General features: G+C 38.3%; 1 protein-coding gene across 1 annotated transcript in view; it reads right to left on the bottom strand.

The window, feature by feature from the left end:
• Positions 1 to 18,485, bottom strand: part of LOC127456481 (carbohydrate sulfotransferase 8-like) — a 243,343-nt gene that overhangs the window by 159,842 nt on the left and 65,016 nt on the right. The window lies entirely within an intron of this gene.

Consider the following 18,485-nt stretch of genomic DNA (forward strand, 5'->3'; position numbering starts at 1 on the left):
AAAGTTATCAGTGAGCAGGACAGTGATGACTCATAAAGGTAGGTGGAATCACCAAGATATTATATCAAGGTATGAGTTATTTTACATCACGGAAACTGTATATTTACAATGTAGTTATTATTGCTGGAAATTCAACAAAACTGGCTTACATATTAAATAACCAAGTTGTAATGACTATTTTGGATTTTCATGGAGTGAGAATACCAATAGAGTATAATGAGGTACATTATTGCAATACTTTCATATTTCATCATCATATTTTTTTTTTCACAATACCCTATAAAAATGTATGACATTTTATTTAAAGATTTCAAATACCCCTTTTTTTGCATGAAATAAAAAATACGTTATCAAATTAATTATAAAAAATAATTCCATTTAATTATAATTCTTTATTTTATAATTTAATTATAAGTATGCATATATTTTAAGTGTGTGTGTGTGTGTGTGTGTGTGTGTGTGTATAATACTTACTGTATACATAAGTATAATAAGTGAACAATTTTGAGAGATGCTGACCAGTTCCAAACATAATACTTGTCAGAGTACAACGCTGCTTCCTGCTTTGGTTGACAACACTAACTAATCATCAGGTACACACAGGGCTTTGTTATCTCCATCATTTTGAGTCTCTTTTAATTCTTTACTCTCAAAACAACTGCATTTGTATTCACATTAGGAACAAAACTGCTTTTGCGTGCTTCCAGATCTGCAGCTCGTGCCAGAGCTCCACCATCTATCGCCAGCTAACGAAGCCAGTTCAGCCAGTTCAATACAAACGGCCTCTATTTGTGCCAGCTGAAAACATGGAAAAGAAAGGAGGAAGGAGAAACCTGAGACACACATTTTGGTAACACTTTATTCTTGAAAACAGCACGATTTGTTTATGGTAATTTAATAAAACCCGTACTCTCGGCTGTGGGACATCACAGTGCAGTTCAATTATATTAAGAGGAAGTTAAGTTAGGCTTCATAAACACAGACAGATGGAGGGAGTACTGAACATCAATGTGGCAGGGATCAAATTCTCTTCTGTAGCCTCACAACAGAACAAACTGTTCCTTTGTATTTCCAATTGGGGATGGACACACGAGAAGCCCGTAACGCCTCTTCCATATGAATGAATTTGTTATGCTTAAGACATACACTTCGCAAGCACCCAGAGGAAAATGTTATTGCTCAAAGGTTGCTTTTTTATTGCTCAAGAGACTCAGTGGAGTTCATAGTTTTTCATATTTCTTTATAGTATCAACTTTTTCTTCTAAAATTCTTTGGACAGACAATGAGTTCATTGTTGACATACACAGTGGCAAAACTTGGTTCTTACAGGCCCCAGTGCAAAAAACCTTTTGGGCCCCCTCCTTGGGAGGCCTCGGTACATTTTCATTGCCCGTCAGACCCGCAGTCGTTTTTATGGTTCTTTTTGGTCGACCTTGCAGGCCCCTCTCACCCTGTGTCACCCTGCCATCCCTGTAGTTATGCCCCTGGACATACAGTAAGAGTAAAGAGCTATGAATCTAATGTGGATAGCATAGCTCAGATCTTTTGCTATTGGAATAAAATAATGAGAAATGTTTGAGTTCAGATTGACATCTCTGACTTTTGATTGCAGACTTCGGTATCTTCTCATGTGAAACTCTACAGGAGACACGAGTGTGAATTCCGGGGGCTTTTTCTCAGGAAAAACATCAGAGATCACTGGCCAGATTCACAGAACATTCTTAATAACAAGAAAATTATTCTGAACTACAATTTTCTTCTTAATTTCTAACTTAAAGGAATATTCCGGGTTCAGTACAAGTTAAGCTCAATCGGCAGCATTTGTGGCATAAGGTTGACTCTTTTCTTCAAAAAAAAAAAGAAAAAAAAAGGCAAAAATCGAGGTTACAGTGAGGCACTTACAATGGAAGTGAATGGGGGCAATTTGTGAGGGTGGAAATGTGAAGCTTATAATTTTTAAACTCATGTATTATTTGTGCTGTAAAGTTGTTTAAATCCTCATTTTTACAGTCATTTTAGGGTTTGTTGACATTACATTGTCATGGCAATGAAGTTGTAAAATTGGCTATAACTTAAAACAGAAAAGGTTAGTACATGATTTTATGACACTAAAGTTATGTTAACACACATATGGTTTAAAGGGGACCATTTTATGCAAAATCCACTTTTTCAAATTTTTTTTTAACAATTATGTATCCCCAGTGTGTGTAGACAGCCACAAAATATGATCCATCCCCTTGTTTCTTTCCTTTACCCATCAATAAAACAGTGTCTCCGAATGAGCAGCCCCTTATGACATCAAAACGGGAAAGGTACTGCCCACGGCTGGCGAAGAGATCCACCCAGGTAGCTTAGATCTGCCCTCATTAAAACCTGAGCGAGCAGCGCACAGTCCGCCATATTTATCTCCTCGCTAGAGCCGCTTGTGCTAACTCGGATTGCTTCATCAACAATGGTCAACACAAGGCTGGATTTGCTTCAAAGCTAAGGATCAAAGATGGATCAATACAAACTCTCTGTGACCCAACTTCAGATTTGCAAGTCGTAAGTTTCGCACTTTATACTTTTTTTTTAATGTTTGCAATTTGGCTTTCTGAATTTGCTTGTTTGCACGTTGCGAGAAACGCTTATTGTGAAAACATTGTGCTTTGTGTAATGTAATAACTAGTCCCTAAATACCTTATTCAATAACAATGAAGCTGTAGCAAAAATTCTAATTCTTGAAAAAATAAATCGTTGTCAATAACATCTTATAGTTAGGATGACCTCACAGTTGTCTTAAATCCTTAAAGGTAAGATTATAAATGAATTTAGTCGGTTGTTTCAAATGTGACACATCCTATCACGTCGATATGGAAGTCGCAATGGGCTGTTTGACGTTTTTCATTGTTTCAACGTTTTTAACTGTTTTGTGTTTTATGTTATTTTAATTTTCTGCTTTCAAACCATGTACAAGTCATCACCAAATTCAAACAATGAATGTTGTTTTGAAGCTTCTTAATGTTGTGACCAATTCAAACCACCTCTTCCTTTCCGACGTTATATAATTATCAAGCTTCGCAATGTGAACATTTTCTTTGCAGTAAATTCCTCAACAAGAACCTACAGCTCTTGTCTACTGAAGGTTTAGTTTCTTGTCTTTTTCTCCATGTCAAATTAAAAGTTGTCATTGTTACCAGCAAGACCAGCAAGTAAATTCGCATATGACGGCTAGTGTCGTTACACTAACACATCTCACGCACTTTACATTTTAAAAAAATTATCGCGAGGTGCTTGCTTCGTAAAAGGTTAATAGATGCATTTAGCATTACAAGTTACCAGTGTTGAAGTATTGAATTTGCTGTAGACTATTAGACAAGGCAACTTCATTAGCAGGCTGATCAGACAATGTCAAAGCCTGTCAAAAATATTGTAAGAATTTCTCAAGAATTGCACTTAGGAACATTCTTCTTATAATTTATCCTAAGAACTTTCTTAATTGTTTTCTTAAGAACATTTTCGTGAATCCGGCCCCAGGAGACTTCAGCAAAAGCCTCAATTTGTCAATTTAATCTCTAGTCTAGGAGACAAGTAAAACTCTCATTTGTGATTTTTCTAACCTATCACTTAACACAGCAATGTTTTTTAATACCAATCTTATCCTGTTTATTGATGTGAGAGATGTTTCAGTGGAATTCACTGGAATAAAAACCATTAGTAGGAGTTTAAATACCTTATGATCAATACTGATTGTGTGGTTTTCCTGGGTCAACAACCTTTTAAAATTAAACTTTCCATTCCAACACTATTTGCTTAAAGGGTTTGCTTTTTAGACAATTAGCGACCAATGAACTAAAACCAGTTCACATTCTTTCCTCTGTGGAACACGAAATAAGTTCACGAAAAACATTATTCACCTGGCTGTTCACGGTTTCTGTACAATGAAATCAGACACTAAAGTAAATGTATCATTAAATTATCAGAAAAGTAGTTCATATACATAGTGCACTATATTCCAAATTTTCTGAAGTCATATGATTGCATTGTGTGGGTAACAGGCCAAACTTTTAGTTGTAATTCACTGAAACGCTTCCCCTCCACCATTGCATTTTCTATGACCAATTCTTGTTGCACCTTTCATTTGACTTCAGAAGACTTGGAATATAGCACAGTCATAAAGACCACTTTTATGGAGCAGCGTGCACATTCTGCTAAAAATCTTTTCTTTCCATGAATAAAAGGAAGTCAAGTTGGTTTGGAATGGCATGAGGGTGAGGCAGAATTATGGCAGAACATTTTTGGGTGAACTATCCCTTTAAACTCTCTGAGGATCTCATTTCTATTTCTCTAGCAGCGGTATCAAAACTGTTTAGTCATTGCTCCAGACTGAGTAAGCTTTGTACACACCCCTGTGGCCTGAGGAATCAAAAAATCCAAATCTCTTTCTTTGACGATTCCTCACACCATCACAAAGCAACTGATGGGCTATTAGGAGATGTCAAGCAGTCGTCACTGGATATTTCTTGCATTGTCAGGATTTACTTGTGGAGCGTTTTAAATAAAAAGCTTCTTTTGTCCAATTTTCAGTGTTTTATGTATAGATCAGAAGTAAACAGAGCATCTCGGTGGATTACAAGGTTGTAGTCGAAGAAAGTCAGTAAAGCATGATGATTAGAAAGAGAGCAGAAAAACTGAGTGGTAGAAGCAGAAAAGGGCTTAATGAAACACTGAGACTATTCTGTTCTGTATTTATGTGAAACTTGAGATCTGTGGGAACAGTTATTTAGCTTGACTTCAGATCTCTCCTACATATTTGCAAGAAACTTCCTAAAAATATCTGTCACACCTGATCTTTGAGAGCCTGTTTATCCAAATTAATTCTGATTTGGGATTTTGCACTGTAAAAAACAATCATTTTCTTAATCAGTTTTTCTTTCTTTTCTAAACGTCTAAACATAATTAAAACAAGATAAATTTACTTGAGAATCAAAACTGTAAAATAATAAGACTTGTTTTCAGAGAATAGGAGAGACTGGAGCTAGTTGTCACACTTTTTACTCCAGTGAATATTTCTGAGGGTAGATTTATTTGAGTCAATTTCTCTATAATAAAAATGTTTGAAGTCTTTGCTACCGTTCTTGTCCAGGAAAACTGACTGTTCATTAAACACACACTGACCTTCTATGACAACATGCCCCAATAGCAGGGCATATAGTCATACAATATGGGGCAAATTCTCACAGTGGAGCATGCAATTAAAGCAGTGGCGTAGGTTTTGTGTGAACATTGGGGGGTGACGGGGGAACATGTAATTAAAAAATAACATTGTCCTCAAAGAAAAGAAAACATTTAACATTTTTGGTACAAATCTGCCTTCATAATTTAGTTAACCCTTGCCTTAACATATGCTAGTGTGGTTTGCTTTTACTGAAAAGCAATAACAAAAATATATTGGTGGTAAAAAATTACTTAAAAGGGAATAATAAATAATAAAAAAAAGAGGGTTTTGCACTAGTTGTTTGAATCTAACATGCAAAACCACTGCTAGAAAGAAACCCACATTTGTTCAGTTGGACATATTGACTACAAATCTTTTTGTTTCTGAGATAAAACCCTTGTGACAACTTCCCTGTGTAACAATTACCCCCAGTCTCCCATATATATTGAATAGGATGACCAGTGTTGGGGAGTAACTAGTTACATGTCATGGCATTACGTAATTTAATTACAAAATAAATGTAACTGTAATCTGTTACAGTTACTGAGAAAAAAATGTGTAATTAAATTACAGTTACTTATGAAAATGTTAACTATTACAAAGGGGGTTACATCTGAATATTTTCTGTAAAAAGCTAGGATATGCTGAATAATATTAATTTGTTGCTTTCCCTGTTTTTGATGTGCACTATGCTAGTAAAGCGATGCTATTCTGATGCTTTTGATTGGTTCTCTTGTTTGAATTTGCAGCGCACCGCGTCTGCCAATTACATCAATCCACATTGTCACTGAAAGCTTTAGGCTACAGCCTGTCTGAGAGTTGCCACCATGGCGAATGTGTTCCAGTGCTGAAATGATTTTTAAATTTCCATCCAGAAATCAGAAAAGGGCGCAAATATAACAGTTCAGTGCAAAATATGTTTGCCAACTATTAAAATGCTATCGACATCGAAGGTTTCAATGTTGAACCTGAGGAAGCATCTGCAGGTATGTAACTTAGCCTACAGTTAACTGTAAGCAGTCATTAAATAAAGTAGGAAAGGCATTGCCTACTCCTGCCTGCCACACCATGCTACTAATGTGTATTCTAGATGTATTTTAGCTCTGTATTGCTTGGTGCATGTCCAGTAGTTTAGTTAACGATGTTAATCTCCATTCATAACAAATTAGCTAGTCTGCTAGCTAGCTAAAGATGTCTTTACCAGCCACACTTCTATTTATGAACCCTTTGACAGAAAATATATAGCTAACGTTTTTCCTCCTTGAATAAGGTTGGTAACCATGTCAGATCTAATATTACAGTTATTTCAGCATTGTAGCATAACCTACATTAATGACTCATGAGGTCACTGAGTTGTGAAATTCAGGATCCCCTGGCCAAAGCAACTTTACCACTAACCCATTTAACTTTTGATTTTAAATCTGTTTTTAACCTCAGAATGATCTCAAAAGTAAAAAGAGGTGCTAAAGTCTGATTTTGTGGTGGTTTAATTTAAAATTAAATTATTATAATCTTAAATCAAGTGAAGGATTTTGAAAGTCTGACAGTAATCAGTGTTGAGTACTACAGTAAGGTTAACCCTGCCTGGTTTAAATGTTTGAAAATGATTAACAGTTGAAAATATCCGTTAGAAATTTTGAAAAGTAATCAAAAAGTAATCAAATGTCATCAGTTACATTACTTTAATAAAGTAATTGAAATAGTTACACTACTTATTACATTTTAAATAGGATAATTTTTAATCTGTAACCTATTACATTTCCAAAGTAACCTTCCCAACACTGAGGGTGACCATACGTCCTGTTTTTCCCGGACATGTTGTCTTTTTCGGACCTTAAAGCATCCGGCCAGGATTTCTAAATTTGCGAAAATGTCCGGGATTTGGCTTTAGTTGCATTATGATGTGCATCTGGTCTAATACTTCATTGTGTGTGCACGCATATTTGCATTGCTTTGACCCCTCTTTGCAAGTCCCCCCTTCTCGCACACCAATTGGTCGATTATAAGAAGCTTGCAGCAACTATTGACCAAATTCCTGCCTGTCAATCTCTCCACGAACACGCGAAGCGCTGTTGTGTTTGGCATCAAACAGTTGCTTGACAGTAGCAACAAATGACAGCTGAGTGGAAACAATGCCCAAACGAAAGTGCAAATTTACAGATTTGCACCAAAAATTCCCATGCTTTCGTCCAGGTCGAGATCCGTAGGAAGCAGATTGTATGATATGTAAAGCCGGCAATTATGTGTCAGTTGCTAATAAAGGTGCAAGTGATTTAGAAGCACACATTAGCTCTGTGAAGCATAAAGGGTCAGCAAAAGGTGAAAGTTCATCAGGTAAATTAACGGACTACTTTTTGCGACCAGGTAAAATTATCACATTGCTTCATTTTCCATGGCCATTCAAAATAATAGTAATAGCAAATGAAGGTACACTCATGGCATCAAATATTTTATTTTAGTACATGGACATTCAAAAGAATGTTGGAAATGTTTTTATTTATTTATTTATATACATTTATGTTATGCTAATAGAGTGTCTTTTTCACTGTATTAAAGTTTGCATTCATCGTAACACTGTTCTAATAGCCTACCCCCCACCCCTCAAAAAAAAAAAAAAAAAAAAACAGGATTTTTGGTCACCCTAATATTGAATTAATTTATTTTTCCTAAGCTGTTTGGCAAATATGTTTTCCTGTTTTAAATGTAAAATTCCTAACAAATCCCAACTCTAGTAGAGTTAATTTTAGATCTGCTCCTCACACAAAGCTACTGAATGGCTTCACTAGACATGAAATCAAGCAATTTGGTAACACTTTATAATAACTTTCATTAATAAATAATTTACAAGCATTATAATGCTTAACAGATCATTAGTTAGTGTGTATTCAGATAGTTAAAAATATGAAATAATGTGCTGTCATGGTCCTGTCAGTCTGGGATTTGGTCTGACAGGACTGTGGCATTACCATCCCATGTCAGGCTTGTGTTTCGTTGTCTGTCTTTGTGTGAGTGCTCGGTTTCGGTTGTATTCCCTGCCGTTTCGGTTGTATTCCCTGCCGTGCGCTCTTCGGTCTGTCTTGTTTCATGTCTGGAGTATTGTGTCTGGGTCCTGACTTCCTGTCTGGTTCGGTTTCGGTATGTTTTGGGATCCAGACACTCATGCTCCATGTCAGTCTGTTATTGATGCGGGTGCATCATGCTTATGTCACCTTAGCAGTATGCATTCACGTCAGTTGTTTATGTCCGTCTCTCGCAAACACGGGTGAGCCTCGCGGCACGATCATGTTGCACTGCGCGCCCGGATCACAAGCTGTCTTCACGTTGTGCTGAGGTTAGGTCACTTCAGTCTGAGATTTCGGGTTTGTGTGTGGCCGAAGTCTCGCACAGGTGTCCTGTGTTGTTTTTGTCACCTGATGTGTGCATCACGTGACATTTGCCTTGTGATGTACGCTCAGGTTTCGTTTAGTGTGAGAATGCGTGGCATCACTTTGTTTGGCGTTGCTACGCATTCTCATCTTGTTTGTCGGATGGCATGGGCGTATATTGCCTTATTGTCTTGGCGATGTGCGCTCATGCCATTCGGGTGTTTTGCCTTATGAGAGCACATGGCTTTGTTTTGTTTTTGTATAGCTGCGTGTCTCTCTGTCTTATGTTATACCCCGTCTTCTTGTTTGCTTATTAGTTCATTTGCCTCACCTGTCCCCTGCTAACCCGTTAGATTTCTCTCCCTATATTAGTCTCCTCGTGTTTGTTTGTTTCTGTTCATCTGGTCGGTCCTGTTCCCCGCTGCATTCTGCCCCAGCCCTGGATTACCTGTTTCCCCTATGGGGTAATTTGTTTGTTTTGTTTTTTGCCCTCTTTGTGGGAGTTTGTGTTGGATTTAGCCTTTGTTTTTGTTTAAATAAATCCCCTTATTTTTAACTCTGCTTTTGGGTCCTGCCTCTGCATTCTGTGACATGTGCTTGTTAATGTTTACTAATTAATTTAACTAACAATAACTACTGATCTGTTAAGCATTTTGTAATGCAAATTCAAATACTTTTAACAAATATCTTTAAACATTTTCATAAGAGACTTAGAAAAGAGCTCATGCACTTTTTTGACATTTACAAATGTTTTATCAAATTATTAGTATATTTCCTCACTTGAAACACTATTCCTGTTTTCAAACTATTCATTAATGTCCAGCTAATTAGTAACCAAGGTCTGTAAGAGCTTTTTGTTTGCTGATGTATGTAAGCTTGCTTTTACTATTTACACATCTTTACAAACCATCTATAATTTTTTGTTCATTAATTATTTGATCATTAACTAATGATCTATAAAAAATTATGTAATGTTAATGTTAACAAATGAATTTAACTAACAAGCGCATTATCTCATATTTCAAACTATCTGAATATACTGTACATTAACTAATGATCTGTTAAGCCTTATACTATGTTTGTTAATGATTTATTATTATAAAGTGCTTCCTACAAGTCATATAGAATTACTTGATATGACTTGTTGACTATGATAATTCTAAGGTGCTTTTTTTTTTTTTTTTTGCTTCTCATTTGCTTTCATTATATAGGAAATAACAACTTTCTGCTAAACTTGTGTTCCACAGATGGAAAAAATAAATAATAGTACTAGTCTGGCATGAGGGTGAGTACATGATGACAGAATTTTCGGGTGAACTACAGTTTCTTTATGTCCTATCATTTCCTCACATTCCACCAGAGATGTTGCAACTACATTCGTAATCCTGTGTCTCCCAGATCAGTTGTTTTTAGACGCCTTGCGTTATTCTTTACCCCAGATGTTCTGAGGACTATGGCAGTGCCTGCATAAAACCAGTCTCATTGAGCAATGAAGTGGAGTGGATCCTGATTGGCTGCAATTGATCTCGACACCTGGGCAGCACACAAGAGCCGGCACTCCTCATTAGCGGCGTACGATCCATGCCTCAAGAGCAGGTCTCTCGCTAACAGAGCTGTTAGAGGACGCATTTGACCTCACGAGGCCGAGGAGGCTGTGTTTCATCAGAATGGCTGTACACTGAGATGAGAGCTTTAGAAATGAAGTTCAGTAAAAGCAATTCACAGAAATGATTTGATTGTCCTTACACAATTACTTGAGTTAGGTCTCATTCACAAACTTTGCATACACACATAATTAATAATTATTACATTTATTATATACATTATATGAATAATTATTTTGATTATTGGCAGCCCTTATATATATATATATATATATATATATATATATATATATATATATATATATATATACACACACACACACAAACACACACACAAAACAGTTAGTTCCGGTCCTCGAACCATGAGTACTGATAGTCTCACACCATCTGCACTTCGACACTTCACTGTTTGTATCACTCCGCTTGTGTTCGTACCATTCTAAACTAAAGTGTATGATCAGTGCATATGTGTTAAGAGCTGTATGAGTCTCTTTACATTTAATTTTGTGACATTACATATTTTAACCAGCAGGTGGTGGCAAAATACCATTTTTGTGTGTAATATGATCCAGGTGATGTGAAGTGAGTCAGCGTCAGTCAGTGTATTCATTCATCAGCACTATGTGATTGCTCGTATTACTACTACAATACTAAAGCTAGGACAACTTCAGTATTAAGGCTCATCACAGCTGAGAGACAAAAAAGACTGATTAATTACACAAACTCAAGTTGCTTACCTCTTACTGGAGTTTCCACATCAGAGAGGACATACTGTTCAGAATGGCGGAGGAGATTGCAGCTTTTTTAGTGAGTGACTCTTGTGCACCAGTTACCATGAAAGAGGGAGGAATACCCCTGCTTGGACGGCTATTTTTCCACTGAGAACATAGGATTAATTTGACCAAAATGAAATTATCTCCAGAAAGCTGACTAACACACTATAGCATCTCTGCTTGGGAGTGGCAACAGATGATCGCACATGCTCCTCCTCTCTCTCTCTCTCTCCACACACACACACACACCCTTGTTTCTCCAATAACTTGTTAGAAACAGTCCAAGCCGTAATACTAGTTCTAAAGTGACATTTTTTAATTACTAATGAAGGCTTGGACACATCATTTGGTTTGAACAAGCAACGGCTGGTTCTGATCCGTCGTGTAAGAAAATAGTTCCATGCACAAATTAGTTTTTATGACTACTCATTAAACTCAGCTTTTCGTACTCAGTTTTTCCAAATTGTTTTAAATTTACTTGTTCATTGAACTGTTGTATATAAGCAATATCACGCTCGCAAAGTGCTGATTTAGGGCCATATAGCACGATTGCGAGTGTACAACAGTAGAGAGAAGCAGCAGAGAGAAATTACTGGCAAAAATTGGGAGCATGGAGCATTTCCTGTGCGGCTAACAGAATTGTGGTTTAAGAGGCAATTTCTCAGCCTCAGCAGTGCTGATGAAGGGCCATATCGCACTCTTGCTCGTGTGATATTGCTTTAAAAAAAATTAGAAATAAAATACATATATATCAGTACTGTGCAAAAGTTTTAAGCAGCTAAAGATGTTTCACAAAAACATTTGTCTTAAATGGTTATTTATATCTTCAGCTTTAATGTATCAAGAGGAAAAATAAATTTTAGACTCCCAAACATTACTTTTGCAAATATAAAAGATAGGAATAGAAGAACAGGGCACTCTGCAAGAGATGGCATTGCCCCCACAGAGCCCCCCACTGAACATCGAGTCAGACTGGGATTACATGAAAAAAGAAAATGTCCCTTTTTCTGGACACTGTATTTTAAAGATAATTCTGTAAAAATCCAAATAACTTTACAGATCTTTATTGTAAAGGGTTTAAACAATGTTTTCCATGCTTGTTCAATGAACCATAAACAGTTAATGAACATGCACCTGTGGAACAGTCATTAAGACAATAACATCTTACAGACGGTAGGCAATTACGTTCACAGTTATAGAAACTTAGGACACTAAAGAGACCTTTCTACTCACTCTGAAAAACACCAAAAGAAAGATGCCCAGGGTCCCTGCTCATCTGCGTGAATGTGCTTTAGGCATGCTGCATGGAGGCATGAGGACTGCAGATGTGGCCAGGGCAACAAATTGCAATGTCCGTACTGTGAAACGCCTAAGACAGCGCTACAGGTAGACAGGAAGGACAGCCGATCGTCCTCGCAGTGGCAGACCACGTGTAACAACACCTGCACCGGATCAGTACATATGAATATCACACCTGCGGGATGCCACCAGCCATACTGCTCGTTCTGTGCATGATTTCCTGCAAGACAGGAATGTCAGTGTTTTGCCATGTCCAATGAAGAGCCCGAATCTCAATCCTATTGAGCACGTCTGGGACCTGTTGGATCGGAGGGTGAGGGCTTGGGCCATTTCCCCCAGAAATGTCCGGAAACTTGCAAGTGCCTTGGTGGAAGAATGGGGTAACATCTCACAGCAAGAAATGTAAGCGCAACATAGCTCTAGTGGGAAGACTTGCAGCTGTACATCATCACACCATTAGCTAGGAACCTCCTAGCCAATCACATGTAAGCCATTGCTTTATAAGTCTGCTCACAATCTATCACATTGCTGTTTCAGTGTGCTAACACGGCAACATCATTTTATAGCACTGTCTGACGTCGAGTCCATTTTGCTCTCCGACAAGCTAACATACAGCCATGGACACGGATTTATTCACTGCTCCTTACCTTATCCAGAATCAGCAGGTTTTTTTTTGCATTACATGTCCGCAAATTTCTGGATTCTCAGTGGGATCGCGCCCTCTCGGAATCATAATAGACATGTTCCGACCTCTCCAGGCCACAGGAGAACCCGTGAACAGAACATCTGTGGAAGCCTGCCTTCCCTTCCCAATGACAACGTCACTTCATCTCAGCTTCTGCCCGCATCAAACCCATGGGGAGTAAACTATCAGCAAACCCGGATCTTCATCCATACCTCTTTCACTTAGGAGATTTCCCTCAATCAAGCTACCGCATCCTCAATTAGAATGCACGACCCATCGCGGAAGGAGTGAGCTCCTCACCAAGTCTGTCAAAATCATCGGCTCAGGCAGCAGCTGATTTCCATCAGAAATAAGCTAAGTTCTCATCATATCGATCAAATGCATTCAGATTTAGTCATGGGTCTAGGCCTTCTGTTGCCTATGCTGTCTGTTCATCATAACACATCTGCATCAATATCAAAAAGCAATATTTCATGTCAACAGCGCATTCGCTCTCATAGTAACGGCAGGCAACCACGTGTCCATAGCGTGATCACATGAGGGTAACTCGGTCAGGTTCACTAGCATGTCATTCACCATGTTGCATTCATGAGTATTCCCCATCAGGGGATTAAGATCAATACTCAGGCATGTTATGATGTACAGTGCTTATTGTACAGGGTCTCTTCATTCCATTCAGTAAGATATCCCCATTTTGTTGGTCGCTCTTCGCTCTAAATCACGTAGAGGGCGCTTTCCAATACAAGGTATCATCCCTATGCCCTACTCACTAGGAAAGACAGAGCTCATGATGTGGGCACTCTGAGGGAGCATGACATCACAGTTAATATAGTCTTCACTAAAGTCTCGTGAAAGGGTGCTTAGTGAAATAATTAACTTATTTCATTGGGTTCAACATTTCGAGCGGCGTTCCCTACCCGAGCACCTTCAAGGTCGCATTAATGCTGCTTCGGAAAACAGTGTTTTCTTAATCTATACATACTTCCTCGTTCCCTCGGAAGCACCACTGTTGCGGCGCGCCTCTGACATCTAGCGGTAGGCTCCGCACTGCATTCCCTTATTCATCAGATAATTTCATTACCAGCGTAATGCATATCACCTATATGATCAGGTTATACAGGGGGTAATTCCTTTTTCATGGCATATTTAAGTTTTATTACTCATTCAGGCATCATTAAAGTACAGAAATTTGTATCATATGTCTTCATAAATCATTCACTTTCATCTTCGGTTGGACCATGTTTCAGTCTACGGGGATCTTCAAGCATTGGTGCTTTATCAATGTTCAAAATTTCAAAGCTCATGAGTTTAACAGTCATGTCAGCCTAACTACATTACTTAAATTAAAGTATCAACGCATTTCAGTATGATGCTGTTCACTTTTAATGCACGTGGTCGGGGATGTTACATTTAGTAGCAGGTAAGTAGGTTTGGCAATCATTGGATAAAACCTGTGCCGAATCAAGCTCACTAATTTCATCTTGCTCCATTAATTTCTGTTCCTGCTGGTAAGTCATAGCTCCCTCCAAATGCTTTTGTTATTTCTTCAACTATGTTGCCAAATGCCTAATTGATTTTAAAGTTATCAGTGTTTTCGTTTTGCTCCACTCAATGTACGTAGGTGTGTGTGTGTGTGTGTGTGTGTGTGTGAATGTGTATGTGTGTGTATATATACAGTGTGTATATATATATATATATATATTTTCAGGGCAGCTCTCGTCAGCAGCTGGCAGTAGGATTCCTTCCTCTGGATATCACAGGCCGGATAGGTGTTCTCGCAGCAGATACCGATATTCAGTCCACTGGAGCTGCATGTCATGGACCATGTATATATATAAAATGTAAATAAAAAAAAGGCAGATATCAAAGATGATTTCAAAATCATGCCCATTCACCCCGTCCGCCATTGGCCCCTCTAAATTTCCATGGCAGTCAAAATGTTACTTTGCTGTCTGACTCACTTTCGGGTGCAGAAGTAGCCCTCACATTGTAATTTTCTATCGAAAGGCCTATACTGGATCCTTCTCAATCACATTAAGCTCCCCTTCGTACTACACCTGCTCGACGATTTCCTGCTCATCGATCACCCCGCTGGCCCACCCCTATGGGCTTCCCTGCCTAAAGAAACTCGACAGTATCAGGTCTATTTGCACGTCATCCTCCAGTCAGTTTGGGTCTCATAATGCGATCTGCTGTCCCTATTAGGCCACCTCAATTTTGCAATACGCATCATTCCTCAAGGCCGCTCCTTAGTTTCCCACCTCCGCACACTAGCCCATTCCGTAGACAACCTCTCCTACATCATATCAATCGATGACGGCTGCCGCTCGGACCTCCTCCTCTGGTCACAGCTATTAAATCACCGGAAGACATGTCCCTTTTCATGGACGCAGCTCCCTCCGTAGGATTCGGGGGATATTTTCTAGGATCATGGTTCACAGGGAAATGGCCAGATGAATTTTTCAATATAGAACCCCATATAACGTGGGCAGCGTTATATGGGGTTCCCTTTGGACACGCAAACGCTTCGTAGTTTTGCGACAATTCCGCAGTCGTCACTATAATCATTAAGGCTGATTCTCCTCTAGACTCATCATCTCCCTTATGAGACATCTGACATGGCAGAGCATTTCCTACAACTCCATTATCTCAGCCAGACACATTCCTGGGTTTTTCAATGTAAAAAAAAACAAACAAACAAAAAACAAACAAAAAAAAAACATTCCCTGCCTTCCCTTCTCAGACTTCCTGCTGGATTATGCCCCTCCTCACTATCCCATTTAAATTCTGCTCCAACTCTCATGCAGAAAGGACTTGCCCGGTCCACACTCACTTCCTACAACTCCGCCCGGGCTCACTATTCCTCCTTCTGCCAATCACACAGTACTCCTCTATTTTCTGTTCTGATCTCCCAGTGTGCGTGTTTATTTCCTTTTGCTTCACACTAGACATCTCAATTTCCTCCCCTATTCATCACTCAATCCCTAGCCCCCATGTTGCACTACTGGTTCAGAAACCACCTCACTGCAACCCTCAAACACTGTGGTGTCGAAATATATTCGACCTAACACTCAAATCATCAAACAAGCTCAAATCTCCATCAGCTGTAAGTTTTCATACCTATCTGGTGGTGGTTGGTGGCTCTCTTCCACCACATCCTTCCATACACAATGATTCAATTCAAGCACATCCATCGTTTCGCAAGGATAACGCATAACTATGTCTACCCTCCTCTCCAGAGCTTCCATAATCTCAAGCATGGTTTCCTTTGCATAGGTACTGCACAAGCCAGCTCACCCTCGCCGGAAAGCTCACACTATCATGGGATATCTTTCAACAGGGTATTGCACGACAACATCGGCATTATCGTATGGCTTTATGTATGCTGTTCACCTTGGCAAAGATAACCATTAAACAATGGCTGCCCTTGTTTGAGGGCTCGAGCCTCATGGAATATCTTTCTACGAAGGGTACTGCATGCAACGTCGCCATTATCGTATAGCTTTATGCATGTTGTTCACCTTTCAGCAAAGATAACAATCAAACAATCTCTTCCCTCTTCAGAGGGTTTTCATAATCAAACGTTGTTTTCTTTCAACGAAAGGATTGCACGCAACGTCGCCATTATCGTATGGCTTTATGCCACGTTGTTCACCTTTCTGCAAAGATACTGCACAACAATGCTGGCCTAACATAGGGCCTCATACCACGTTGTTCATCTTTGGCAAAGATTCTGCACAACCAGGGGCTCCTCGACGGAGTGTCCAAAATTGCACTCAAGGACAAGTATAAAATTAAACATAAAAAAACAAAAAACCCCACACAGGACAAGGACTAAATCAAGAAAAAACAAAACAAAAAACACATGGCTTTTCCTATTGCAAAGGTATTGCACAACCATGCCAGAGATATCGTGCACCATGTCAAATCTAGGTGTTCACATCTCTTTTTTTTTTTTTTCTCTTCTCCAGAATGAACGCTTAACACAAGACCTGGTCGTACCTGACTGGATCTTCTCTTTTGGGGGTAGTATTCTACTCTCTCTCTTTTGGGGTAGGCTCCTCGCCCATGCCTCCTATCTCCTGCCTCCAACTTCTCCGCCAGACGGGGCTTATGCCAAAGAGAGACATTATATTTTCTGTTTTATATTCATCAAATAAATGTCATCTTGAATTTCACTCAAGTCTGTAAGTCTTCCTGATAGAACTGGCAAATCTGGTGCAGTCCATGAAGAGGAGATGCACTGCAGTACTTAATGCAGCTGGTGGCCACACCAGATACTGAGTGTTACTTTTGACCCCCCCTTTGTTCAGGAACACATTATTCCATTTCTGTTAGTCACATGTCTGTGAAACTTGTTCAGTTTATGTCTTAGTTGTTGAATCTTTTTAAGTTCATACAAATATTTACACATGTTAAGTTTGCTGAAAATAAAAGCAGTTGAAAGTGAGAGGAAGTTTCTTTTTTTGCTGAGTTTATATGTTCTGAGATTTAAACACTTGGCATTATTCAAAGATCTTGCTGCGTGTGCTCTCAGGTGGGCTTACCAATAAAAAAAACAAGTAAAAAATATGTTTGCCAATATGAAAAAAATAATTAAAAAAACTAATAGAATTGTTTAAATTAGATATTTTGGTACACTTTACATTAAGGTTCCATTTGCTAACATAGTTAACAACATTAGTTAACATGAACTAAAAATGAATGAACAATATACAGACTTTTTTTAAAACCTTGGTTAATGTTAATTTCAACATATGGTAATACATTTTTTAAATCAAAAGTTGTATTTGTTAATATTACTTAATGCACTATGAAATAACACAAATTAACAATGAACAATTGTATTTATAATAACTAACATTAAAAAAGGATTAATAAGTGCTATAAAAAGTATATTGTTCAATGTCAGTTCATGATACTTAATGCATTAACTAATGATAATGAATGGAACCTTATTGTAAAGTGTTACCAATATTTATTTTTTTTTAACCAGAAAACAAGACAAATATACTGATTAAGTAAATTATTTGTTGCTGTGTGACCCATTCCTATTTTAGCTTTCAACTGCACAAGCCAAACAAACCAAATCTGGCACGTAACATTATAGGGTTTCATCTCTAATAGAAGAATTTTCTGGAAGGTGACACTTAAGTCAGGCACTGAACCACAAGAGTTCATCTGGAATGCTTTTACATAACCTCACATTCTCACCATCAGATGCCATTCACCAGCAGAAAGACTGAGCCTTCCTGAGCTCCAGTTGAGAGCGCATGGCTTTGCAATCCACTCAGTTCTTCAGGATAATCCTCTCCTTTCTTTTGCTTTCTTTCTTTTTTGTTGAAATTGAATTTTTTCGAGACTCTGAAGTAAATTAAATGAAGGTTTTAGGAACCATTCATGCACACATATGCATAGATTTTGTGGGCGTATTAATGTTTTGGAAATAATGCATCTTTGTTTTTGTTTTGTTTTTTGTTTTTTGTTTTAATCAGTGTTTAAAATAATATAGTATGAGGAACTGGTAAATGAAGCTTTGACCAAAAAATTCAGATGATGTGC

The sequence above is a fragment of the Myxocyprinus asiaticus genome, chromosome 18 (assembly GCF_019703515.2).
Source record: "Myxocyprinus asiaticus isolate MX2 ecotype Aquarium Trade chromosome 18, UBuf_Myxa_2, whole genome shotgun sequence".
Lineage (NCBI taxonomy): Eukaryota > Metazoa > Chordata > Actinopteri > Cypriniformes > Catostomidae > Myxocyprinus > Myxocyprinus asiaticus.